Below are 12857 nucleotides of genomic sequence, written 5' to 3'. Positions count from 1 at the left end.
CTGTTTGGGCTTCACCTAGCAGGCGTGTGGCATGATGAAATTCTTTGAGCATTGTTGTTTCATATCTCAATATCAATGACATTGAGCTGGTGAGAAGTGGATTTCTCCACAGTGTAATGGGGGAGACCAGTGAGCTTACTGTAGTGCTCTAATGACTCAAGGCAGAGGAGGCAGATGGAAAGATTGATTAGGAGGTGGAATGGACTAGGACTTGATGTGAAAGATTATTGCTTCTGTATGCAAAATTATTCAGTGTTACAACAGAAACTCTTCTGCTTCTGAAGGAATTGGATCCTCTAGTGAGGATAGCACCTCTCACTATGGTGCCAGGTAACCACAGACAGGGGTCGCACTCCCATCATGCTGGTGTCAAGATGGGAGAAGGAAGATGAAAGTAGAGGACAGCTGGGTTCTAGAGTCCTCATTAACAAATGAAGTCCAAGATCCTCACCATCCCAGTGGTGGCAGATGGAGACCTCCAGGTTCCACAGAAGGAGTTAGATTCCTGATTTCTAGTACTGTTTGCCAGTCAGGTATGCTCCTACACAAATGTAGTGTAGTGTACACCTTGACAGTAGTTTTCTTTTTTGTAATGCAACTGCCTGACTTGAACTTTGAATGCTGAGGCATACATTTCAAAGATGTGTGTACTCCAGGGACAGCTATATGGAATAAACACATAGCCAGCCACAGAACTAGATAAAGGGCGAGGCCACCTCCTGGTCCTGAGGCTCCTTTGTTTTAGAGATCTTGGTTGATTTCATTAGCCAAAATCAGTTGGGCCACTTTCCCCGCCTCCTTTCTGGTGTTTTAAATAAATTCACCAATAAAGAGTGACTCCAGAAACCCTAGGCCCCTAGTCTGGACTCCAATGAAAGCAGGACGCCAGGCCCTGTGTTCGTGCTCTCTTTCTACCTGAGTCCCCACTGTATGGCCTCCAATATAATTTCCAGGCCCTGTGAGTAATTAACCTTTGTTTTTTCCAAAGTTTCCTGATGGTTATTACTGAAGGGTGTCTTGCAATCATAATAAAAATTGTAAGGGCCAAACCAACCACTACACTGTTTATTGATAGGCTGGGACCAGCACAAAACAGTGAGTCTTATAAATCAGGAACTCTCTTTTCCTAGTGTGTCTCTCTGATTCATACTAGACTAGTATCTTGGTACTGATTTGAAAGACTGCTTTTTTTCCCCAAAATTTATTTTTATTTTTTTTAGCCTTTCAGCTAATACAACTTATAACTTGGAAAATGGCAGTTTGTTTCAAGAAATAAGGTCTAATATTTGTGTTTTAGGAAAAATCATTACCGTGGAACCTAAGATTGTAATTCTAAATAACCTTGGTAAATGAAGAGGGAATGAACAAAAGAGGTGGATTAGCATAAATGTAGGATGGTACATTAGTGTAGGAGAGCGCCTGGGAAGGCACATGGGCATTTCTTTAATTACTGTCAGCTGAAGCCAGTGATGTTGGCAAAGCCACGTCCTGGAAACACGCTTTGCCAAAAGGCAGGAGTGTTGTGAGCTTGACCTTCAGCCCAGGTGCCAGGGGGTGGGTTTTGTTATTTAAATCCAGCCAAGCACCAGGAATGAATACAACTTGGGCCCACCCAAGAATGCACATAATCTCCTTTGTCTTGACTTTTAGTAAAACTTCCTGTTTTTTGCTGTATAAAATAAACACGCTGTATTGGCTCAGGGTCCCTGTCCCTGTCTCATCATCAGAGGACAGTGGTCCCACCCAGCCCCAGCTTTTTCCTTCCACCTCTGTGTCTGTCTATTTCTTTCATTTTCTCAATCCCCAGCTGCCCCTACTCAGGAACCCGATTGCTCTCTAGCCACGCTGGATGCGGGGAAGAGAGACTATTTACACATTAGGTCGGCAAAATTAACTTCGAGGTGATAAGAAGTGACTCTAGAATTATAACAACAACAACAACAAAAATGCCAGGGTCAGTTCTTTTAAAAAATTAAACAGCCCTAGCTGGTTTGGCCCAGTGGATAGAGTGTCGGCCTGCAGACTAAAGGGTCCCAGGTTTGATTCCGGTTCCAGGTTTCAGGGCTGGATCCCAGTGGGGGACATGCAGGAGGCAGCCGATTGGTGATTCTCTCTCATCATTTATGTTTCTATCTCTCTCTCTCCCTCTCCCTTCCTCTTTGAAATGGATAGAAGTATATTTTTTAAAAAAGTAAACAGAATTACCATATGATTCAGCAAATTCACTTCTGGATATATACCTGGAAGAATAGAAAGCAGGGACTCAAACAAATATCTGTACACCCATGTGCAGTATTGTTCACAGTAACTTAAAAGTGGAAACAACCCAAATGGCTACCAGGAAATGAATGGATAAACAAAATGTGGTACATACATACAATAAAATATCATTGAGCTTTAAAAAAATAAATGAAATTTTGACATATGCTACAACATAGATAAACCTTGAAAACATTATGCTAAGTAGAATAAGCTAAACATAAAAAGGACAAAATTATATGGTTCCACTTATACGAGGGACCTAGAATAGTCAAATTCATAGAGACCAAAAATACAGTGGTGGTTGCCAGGGACTAGCAGGGAGGAGGGAATGGGGAAGTTATTGTTTAACAGGCACAGAGTGTCATTTTGGGATGATGAAAGAATTCTGTGGATAGATAGTGGTGACGATTGTGAATTCACTTAAATGCCACTGAACTGTATACTTAAAAATGGCTAAAATAGTAAATTTTATTATATATATACATACACACACACACACAATAAAAATGTTTCTAAAAATGCCAAGGAAAACCATTCTAAGAGTATGCAACAGCAGCTAATTAACCAGCAAGGTAGATCCAAATTTGAAGTAAACCATAGTCTGTATACTAACTGAGACATGCAAGGTATTTTCTCCAGCACTGGCCAAAGTCTATCCTCAGTTCTGGCAGATAATGATGTGGAGCATAAAATAAGGGAAGAATAGGAACACACGTGGTATAGAGTGTCCCAGGCTTATGAAAGGTTTCCATCCAAGTAGTATCCCCCATAACGAAAAAAAAAAAAAAAAAGTGAAGTTTGAACCCTAAACTTTAATTTCTGGGAACAGAAATTAAGCCTTTTTCAGAAATGGGTCCTGTGTCCCATGTTGAAAATTTATGTCAACTTTCCATTCTATTCTAATATATTTATCTCAGTACCATTTTTCATATAACTCATTCAACTAATGTTTGCATGCCTACACTGGTCCATTTACAGTTCTTAATAGAGGCAGAGTGGGGAACAAAGGAGACTGGGCTGCATTCAGTCCTCACTGTGACAGGGGTGGGGATGATGGGGGAAGAAAACCGGTGCTAGCATTACCTACCTTTACCTAGTGGGCCGTGTCTTGTTTAGCTTTCTGTTCCTTCCCAGTTTGACATGTTAGCCTAGGAGTAAGGACACTGAGTTCTCTGTGGTTGCATGGGTCTGGGCAAATCTCAGCTCTCTCAACTTCTATTTTCTCAGCTCAGAAGGCACAGGACTGGATTCCCAAGCAGTTACTGTTGGGCGGAAAACTGCTCTTCGGGCCTTGATATTGCTGAGACTTGCTCCAGTGATTCCTTGCTTTCCTACTTTCATCTGTTCCCACACTGCCAAAGGTAGCTCCCATGTAAATGATTTCTAGCACCTTGCAGAACCTGTATCCTCCTGTGGGAACTTGCTTTCTGTTTACAGATTCTTTGGGAGTGAGGATGCCTGAACTTGAGACTAGGCCCTAGATAATAAAAGTGCAATATAATGCACTTTAATCTTGAATTTGTTATAAATTTGGGATTTGGATTCTACCCAGTGCACATTTTAATAACTATCATTTACTAAAAGCTCAAAATATGCCACGCACTATTAAGTGCATTATTTCATTTCATTGTAAAGTGAGTTTTTTTCAGGCAGTTTAGCATAAGTATTAAAAGCAGGGCTCTGGAATCAGACTGCCTGAGTTTCCATCCTGGCTGTCTTACCAGGTGTGTGACTTCAGAAAAGTGACTTAGTCTCTCTCTGAACCTCTATTTTCATTTCTATAATAGAATCTAGCTGCTGTGAGAATGAAGAGAAAAACATAAAACACCAGATAGTAAGTACTCTTAAAAAAAAAAAAAAGAGGTGTGCATTCTGTTATCCCCACTTTACAGATGAGAACATTGAGACTCAGAGATGTTAAACAACTTGCCAAAGTCACATTGATTGGTTAGGGCATAGATAGGTTTGGAATCCAGGAATGTCTGAAGTCAAAGTCATGGTCCAGACAACTCTACTCATCCAGAAGTCTTGTTACCAGGTTTGCTGGTTTCTTAGAGGACCTCCTTAGAGCATGGTTTCTTTCATATTGAATCCTGACTTGGACCTTGCTAGGGCAACATTCTATGACTACTTTCTATGTTACAGTGATGCTGTGTTGCCGGGGGCTGGTCCATCCTTGCTGTTTCAAGGGACCTGGCATATATGGCATACTGTTCTTAATATGTTTGCTCACCTTCTTGGCACTATGTGTTTTAACCAAGGTCACCTCTCTGAGAAAGGTTGTTTCCCCAGGTAGGGATTTTCCCCTGAAGTTAGGGAGGGAATAAAACCCCTTAACTAAGTGCCAGGCAGGTAATTAATCACTTTACGAACAGTCATGCTTAAGCTACATAATCTTTACTCCCTGGAATGGAGATAAGAAACACCCTAACCTTTGGAATAGAGATTGATAGGATTGGAATCAACTGGTATAAATACAGATGTAACAAGACAACAGGACACAGAACCTAGACACAGAACCTAGACACAGAACCTAGAGACAGAAGAACTTCGCTGGAGAGAACATGGCAAAAGATCCTGGACAGAACCTGGCTACAGAAATTGGCAAGAGAACCTGACTAGAACCTGGTGACTGAACCTGGCTGGAGAACCTGGACAGAACCTGCTGGAGAACCTAGCGAGAGAACATGGCAAAAGATCCTGGACAGAAACTGGCCACAGAACCTAGAGACAGAACCTAGCAAGAGAACCTGGCTGAAGAACCTAGAAACAGAACCTGGCTACAGAACCTGGATAGAACATGGCAAGAGAACCTGACTAGGACCTGGTGACTGAACCTGGCTGGAGAACCTGGACAGAACCTGGCTGGAGAACCTAGCGAGGGAACATGGCTACAGAACCTGGCTGGAGAACCTAGCAAGAGAACATGGACACAGAACCTGGCTGGAGATCCTAACCAGAACTTCACTGGAGATCCTGAACAGAACTTCGCTGGAGATCCTGAACAGAACTTAGCTGGAGATCCTGGCTAGAGATCCTGGCTAGGCTGCTGATCAACTGAACGCTGTCTCTGTGTCATTCCTTCTTCGCTGACTCCGTCCACACCTTTGGGGACCCCTGGACCTGCTGGGGTTGGACCCCAGCACTGTGTAGTTTACATCTTGACTTTCTTGGAGTAAAATGCTATGAAATAAAGAAGAGCAGCAATTTTTATAATGCTATTAACAGAAGTCAACCTATTTCCTTATCTGCTATGAGAACAGTTATGCTCCAGTGACCACAGCTCTGATCTCTTTTTACCTCACATCTGTTGTCCAAAGCTGGGGATCTTAGCTAGGACCTAGTGGGGTAGAGAGAGTTCATAGGCAATTTGCCAAGTGAATAGGTACCCTCAAATAACACAGCTCAGAATTTCGTCCCTTCCTGGATTTTCTGCCTGTCTGAACCATCCTACTGTTTTCCCTCCACTCTCATGCTGTCTGCTCCGTTTCTCTTTTCCCATTACCAGAGTTGATCTTCTTCCAACTTTTCATGCTGTCAAACAAAAAGGGGAAAAATATTAATTTTTAATAATAAGAGACCTCAAAGAGGAAGAAGGCTTAGGTAAGGCATCAGTGAGTAGAGAATTCCAGTATCGCTTAAGAGACAAACAGCTATACCACAGACACACACACACATATATAGTTCTTGGCTACTACAACTGAATCAGAGGCCAGCACTAGTCTTCTTCTTTTTTTTTTAATTAAAAGGATTTTTTATTTTGAATGTATATAGTGCCATAATTCATCAAAAAATTTACAGTAGTTAACCACCTCTTAAATATGATCATATAAACAATGCGTGGATTCAGTCAGTTTGCTTAAAGTTAACTGTATACTATTAAGTATTCTAAGAAAGGAAATCATGACACATTCCATTCCATTAAAGGGGATTAAAAAGAATTATAAGCTAATTTGAATAGACCTAGCAATTGCCTGGGTATTATCCTTCTGTATAAACCTGACTCTTTATATTAAAATTGTATTCTGGTTTCCTACCATTAAGTAAGAAATTCCTTTAACAGTGGCCTAGAAATGGCCTTAATGTCACATACTTCTTCACCTCCTGATGGTCACTTGGTGCTCTAATGTAGACAATATAGAATGTCTGCTGTTTCACCTCTGCTAATCTTCCCAGGAAGACAAGCATTCCATTCCAGGCATTGCTTCCACCTTGACCTTCCAAATGCCACTGCTGTGCAGAGGAGCCATCGTAGGTTGCCATAGCAACATAGCCTTTGTGACTCAGTAGATCAATCACTTTCAGGCACTGTCCAACTGACACCTGGTACAGTCGATTATTCTTCCCAAAGGTCCACTGCTGAGATCCTCCCAACCCATGGCACTTCATGAGTTGGGGTGGGTCAGATGATCAAGTTTCTGAAATATCCAGGCAAAGGAGATTACTTAAAACCAATTCATGCTCTTCATTATAAATCTAGATCTGATTTGGGTCACTGTAGTCACATGCCTTAAGCACTACTAGGCTTCTCTTCTGACTTGGGCAGCTCTGGGCCACTAGACATTTGCCAGTCTGATAGTGATAAAGCCTTCCATGCTGAAGAATTTTGGGGTGTTTTGGCCCTCTGTTGATAAAAATGGGTTGCTGGGGTTTGGCATTGGGCCCAGATATCTGCATCTCTGGGTAAATGCTAACCAAATGCCATTTAAATAATTTACAACCCAACTTCTTCCTCAGTTCAACACACTCATTGACATTTCCATAGCTTCTTGTCCTCAAGTCAGGTCTTAAGGAAAAATACTGCTCCTTATATTCATCCAACCAAACATGTGCCAGCCTCAAGGAGTTGTGTCCTGGCCTTCAGGGGAACCATAGGGTCGCCTTCTCCAGAAAATGTGTCCGACTCTGGAATAAGGGATGATGAAGAGCTTAGCCCCCACACATCCAAATCTGAAATGATCTTTCCAAGTGTTCTCCTCCTCAGATATCCATACTGCTGTCATACTGCCTGAGTTCACTGAAGTAGCTTCTATTCATGGCAAATAGTCATCCCGCCATTGTAGGTGGTACGGTAGCTCCTTCTGGTCCTCTGAGCTCAGAAAGGAGAACAAGGTCCCATTTGAAGTGCAGTCCCCAGTTGAACCCTCTAGGTACCTACCACAGGGGACAAGCTGTAGGCCAGCGTGTCTGCACTGATGATATCGATCACCAGACACACGACTGTCCTCGGTCCTCCCGGATGGCAGCCAGCAAGGGCTGCAGCCATGTTACATTCACTTCAGAGTGGCTGTCCAGGAACACCAGGACTTCTGCTGCATGAGCTGCTCCTAACATTCTTCCTTGAATTAATCCCTCACGCTTTGTATTTCCTATTAATTTAATTTTTCCAGGGAGGTGTTATTTGACAAATTCATCTAATTCTCCTTTCTAATCATCGAAGTCACTGTTGTCATCCACGAGGGTGATTTCATGGAGAAGCCAGGCTGGTGTGTGGTCCAGGACGCCGTGCACAGTCTGCAGCAAAGCAGACAAGGCTTCATTATAGAAACAAATAAAAACACCAGTGCCTTCCAGGTCTGTAGGGTATGTCTTTGTCTTTACATGCTACATTCCTTGTATCTGGCACATCTCTGTGGTAGCCCAAGTGGTTGCTAATGAGCATATTGAAAGCATGCTTCTGAAACCCCAAGTCTCTCAACTCCTAATCATGTTCATTAAAAATCATACCCAATTCAGAAGAGAATTTCATGTTGCCTTTTTCTACATCTTCAATATGATTACCATATCATCAATCTTGTTTGCTTTGAACTGTAATTCTAATATTTGACTTGGACTTTGGGTGAAACAGGGATAGAATTTTTGGGGAATGGCTCATGGGGCCTAGACCCCTTGATGGGCACATTCTTAAAGTGGCCGAGTCACTTCACTGAACTTAAAATAAACAAAAAGCTTCCCCCCCACCATAGCCCAGGTCTAGCCGCACTAGCTGCCACAGGTCAGAACACCCAGAAGAAAATGCCGGTGCAGCGACCACAGGTTCGCCCAAGCCTCTGGAGTGCTCACCCAGTGCCGGTGCTACAGCCGCTACCATCTTCTTTCTTTTTTAATTAAAAAAAAAAAAACTTACAGTTGACCTGCCCTAGCCAGTGTTGCTCAGTTGGTTGACTCAGGTTTCCAGTTTGATTCCCAGTCATGGACACATGCCCAGGTTGAGGGCTTGATCCCTGGTAGGGGGTGTGCAGGAAATAACTGATAGATGTTTCACTGTTACATTGATGTTTCTCTCTCTCTCTCCCCCTCACCCTTCCTCTCTAAAAATCAAAAAGATTTTTTTAAAATTACAGTTGACATACAATATCATATTAGTTTCAGATGTATAACCTATGAGTTGACATTTATATAACTTACAAGTGATCACCCTGATAAATCTAGTACCCATCTGGCACCGTATATAGTTATTACAATATTAGAGGCCCGGTGCACAAAAATTTGTGCACTCGGGGGGGGGGGGCGGGGGATGGGAGGGGGGTACCTCAGCCCAGCCTGTGCCCTCTTGCAGTCTGGGACCCCTCAGGAGATAACGACCTGCTGACTTAGGCCTGCTCCCGGGTGGCAGAGGGCAGGCCCAATCCCTAGGTGCAGCCCCTGGTTGGGCTCAGAGCAGGGCCGATTGGGGAGTTGGGGCGCCGCCCCCTGTCATGCACAGAGCAGGGTGGATTGGGAGGTTGCGATGCCACACTCAGTCACGCTCAGGGTAGGGCTGATTGGGGGGTTGGGGCACCGCCCCCTGTCACACTCAAGGCAGGGTCGATGGGGCGGTTGCGGCGCCACCCCCTGTCATGCACAGAGCAGGGCCAATCAGGGGGTTGAGGCGCTGCCCCTGTCACACACAGAGCAGGGCCCATCAGGGGGGTTGGGGCTCCGTACCCTGTCACACACAGAGCAGGGTCAATCAGGGGGTTGGGGAGCTCCGCCCTGTCACTCACAGAGTAGGGCCGATAGGGGAGTTGGGGCACCGCCCCCTGTCACACACAGAGCAGGGCCGATCAGGGGGTTGGGGTGCCGCCACTGTCACACTCAGGGCAGGGCCGATGGGGAGGTTATGGCTCTACCCCATCACACACAGAGCAGGGCCCATGGGGGAGAGGGGGTTGGGGCACCGCACGCTGTCACACACAGAGCCGCAGGGCAATCAGGGGGTTGGGGAGCTCCCCCCTATCAGGCACAGAGCAGGGCTGATCAGGGGGTTGGGGTGCCTTCCCTGTCACGAACAGAGCAGGGTGAATAGGAAGGTTGTGGCCCCGCCCCCTGTAACACACAGAGCCACAGGGCGATCAGGGGGTTGGGGAGCTCCCCCCTATTAGGCACAGAGCAGGGCCGATCAGGGAGTTGGGGTGCCTTCCCCTGTCAGGAACAGAGCAGGGTGGATAGGGAGGTTGTGGCCCCGCCCCCTGTAACACACAGAGCCGCAGGGCAATCGGGGTTTGGGCACTGCCCCCTGTCACGCTGATCCCGGTGCTGGGAGGCCTCGCGGCTCCGCTGATCCTGGTGCTGGGAGGCGTATTACCCTTTTACTATATAGGATAGAGGCCTGGTGCATGGGTGGGGGCCAGCTGGTTTGCCCTGAAGGGTGTCCTGGATCAGGGTGGGGGTCCCCACTGGGGTGCCTGGCCAGCCTGGATGAGGGGATGATGGCTGTTTGCAACTGGTCACACACCCTTCAGGGTGGGAGTCCCCACTGGGGTGCCTGGCCAGCCTGGGTGAGGGGATGATGGCTGTTTGCAACTGGTCACACACCCTTCAGGGTGGGAGTCCCCACTGGGGTGCCTGGCCAGCCTGGGTGAGGGGATGATGGCTGTTTGCAGCTTGTCACACACCCTTTAGGGTGGGGGTCCCCACTGGGGTGCCTGGCCAGTCTGGGTGAGGGGCTGAGGGCTGTTTTCAGGCTGGCGGGTGACTGAAGCTCCCAACTGCTCCTTTTTTTCTTTTTTTTTTTTATTCTGGGCCAACTTTAGCTCTGGCTCCAGCTCTGAGGCCTCTGCTGCTGAAAGCAGATATCTGGTTTGTTTGTGTTCTATAATCGAAACACTGTATCAACTCCAGCTCTGAGATCCTGGCTCGCTGAAAGCAGGTTTCTGGGGTTTTGTTTAGCTTCTATATTTGTAACTATGTTTCAAACTGCAGGCTCAGAGGCCAGCAAGGCAGTCGGGGAATGTTGGTTTCCTCCATCACTGAAGCAAGCAAGCCTCATGTTAGTTTCACGCTGCCTGGCTGCTGGCCGCCATCTTGGCTGGCAGTTAATTTGCATATCTCGCTGATTAGCCAATGGGAAGGGTAGCAGACGTACGCTAATTACCATGTTTCTCTTTTATTAGATAGGATTATTGACTATACTCCCTATGTTGAACTTTACAGCCCATGACTATTGTGTAACTACCAATTTGTACTTCTAAACACCTTCACCTTTTTCACCCATTCCTCCAATACCTATTCCATCTGGCAACCATCAAAATGTTCTCAGTATCTGAGTCTTTTTCTGTTCTGTTTGTTCATTTATTTTGTTCTTTAGATTCTACATATAAGTGAAATCATCTGGAATTTGTCTTTCTCTCTGTGGGCTCTTTAAGAGGAACACTTGGGACTCCAGCAGCCCTCTGTCACACTTGGCCACAATCCACACTGGTTTTTACAGCCAGAAGTTATGGGGGCTTTTCTTCCCAGCACTGGAACCCTGGGCTGGGAGGCTGGGTGTGGGGCTTCTCAGGGGGACTTCTGCAGCTGAGATATCCCTCCCAATTTTAACTGCCACATGTGGGTGTGGGACCAGCCCTTTTCCCATCTCCTCCCCTTCTTCCAGTCTGGATGTGGCTTCTTTATAGCCTTAGTTATAGGACTTTTGTTCAGCTAGATCTCTGGCGGGTCTGAATGATGGTTGTTCTGTAGTTTCATTGTAATTCTGGCGTGGTTGTAGGTTTTCTAGTACCACATTTACCTACCTGCATCTTGACTGGAAGTACCAGCACTAGTCTTCTGAAGCAGCAGCAGTTTGACCTTCAGGGATGGTAAGGACAGAAAGTACTCAAGAAATTTCATTTTTATACACCCAGGTACATTTTTTTAACCTTTCTACTTGCTCAATATATTCTTTTTAAATTATAGAACTAGGTTTTAAAGTTTTATGTACTATTTAATGTATGATAAATATTTCAACAGTACAAAGGGTGTACTATAAATAATGAAATCTTTTTTCTCTCTTCCCAATCCCACTTCTCAAAGGCAATCACTGTAAACAATTTCTGTTCTTAACTCTTCTGGTGGTTGCCATTATACTCATACACTCTTAGGTCTCTAGCTAATGATTTATCAACTTTAGATGATTGATTTTATTCTGCTTTGGAAGATGAAGATTTTTAGTTCCTTTTACCACCTCCTTCTTTTCCTTGTTCCTGTCATATCTTCTTGATCAACTGGTTTCTGGACAAGGTGGAAACATGTTTGAGTTTCAGATAATAATGACTGCCTTTTGTCAAAGTCCTTATTCTTGCCAAAAAGGTAATGTGCTAACACATGATATATGATAACTAGAGGCCCAATACATGAAATTCGTGCAAGGGGCTCGGTCCTCACAGTCCTGGCTGCCTCAGCCGCCTCGTGGCCCCAAGGCCCCACCCCCCAGCCCACTGGTCATTCTGGAAGGTCATTCCAGAAGGTCATTCCGCCATCCGGTTTAATTAGCATATTAGCTCTTTATTTACCAGCAACATCTTGAGTCTTCAGCCAATAAACCAACTAAGTCTCCCATACCTTCTGAAACCCACCAACATATTCCTTTCACTCTCCTTTCTCATTGGTGGACTAGGTTCAACTACTTGCTTATGCCATACTTTTACTTTACTTTAGATAATATTTTTCAATGTTACTACTTATCAGATAGGACCACATGTCAAAAATATTTTTTTAGAGTAACATCTTATTGACATATAACAGTCATACAAAAAAATGCACGAATTATAGGTGTACAGCTGAATGCATGATCATAATTTGGACACACTCATGTGAACAACATCCAAATCAAGAAACAGAATATAATCAGTTGTCCATAAGTCCTATTATGTTTCCTCCCTATCCCTATACCCCTTCCAAAAGTAACTACTATCCAGATTTCTAACACTATATATTAGTTTTGTTTTTAAACTTCATATGATTGAAATTATACAATAAGCACTCTTTTTAGATACGGCTTTTTTTTTTTTTTTTTTTTTTTAATATTGTATTTCTGAGATCCATCCTTGTTACTTTGTTTAGTTGTAGTTGATTGATTCTCTTTACTGTATGACATTATATTGTATGAATATGCCATACATCAACATTGACTATTACAAGAAGCACCACTCATTTATAATTATAATGTCTCTTACCCATTTAACATGTTTCCATTGCAGAACCCTGGAGAGACTAATGGATCTGAGTTCCAAATGTGTTATATGATACTCTCTCTATATTGAACTCTAGAACTCAAATTCATATTAATTCACAAATATTTATCAACTGTGTACTATGTGGCAGATACCAGTCTAAGCACTAGGGCTGGGGAC

At 44.2% G+C, this 12857-nt stretch overlaps 1 pseudogene; it reads right to left on the bottom strand.

Moving 5' to 3' along the window:
• Positions 1-6053: 6053 nt before the first annotated feature.
• On the bottom strand, positions 6054-8061 carry LOC132214547 (polypeptide N-acetylgalactosaminyltransferase 11-like; annotated as a pseudogene).
• Between the last annotated feature and the right edge of the window lie 4796 nt (positions 8062-12857).

Source organism: Myotis daubentonii, chromosome 13 (genome assembly GCF_963259705.1).
Source record: "Myotis daubentonii chromosome 13, mMyoDau2.1, whole genome shotgun sequence".
Lineage (NCBI taxonomy): Eukaryota > Metazoa > Chordata > Mammalia > Chiroptera > Vespertilionidae > Myotis > Myotis daubentonii.
Note: the sequence above shows the minus strand (reverse complement) of the source record. Positions and strands in the feature narration are given on the sequence as shown.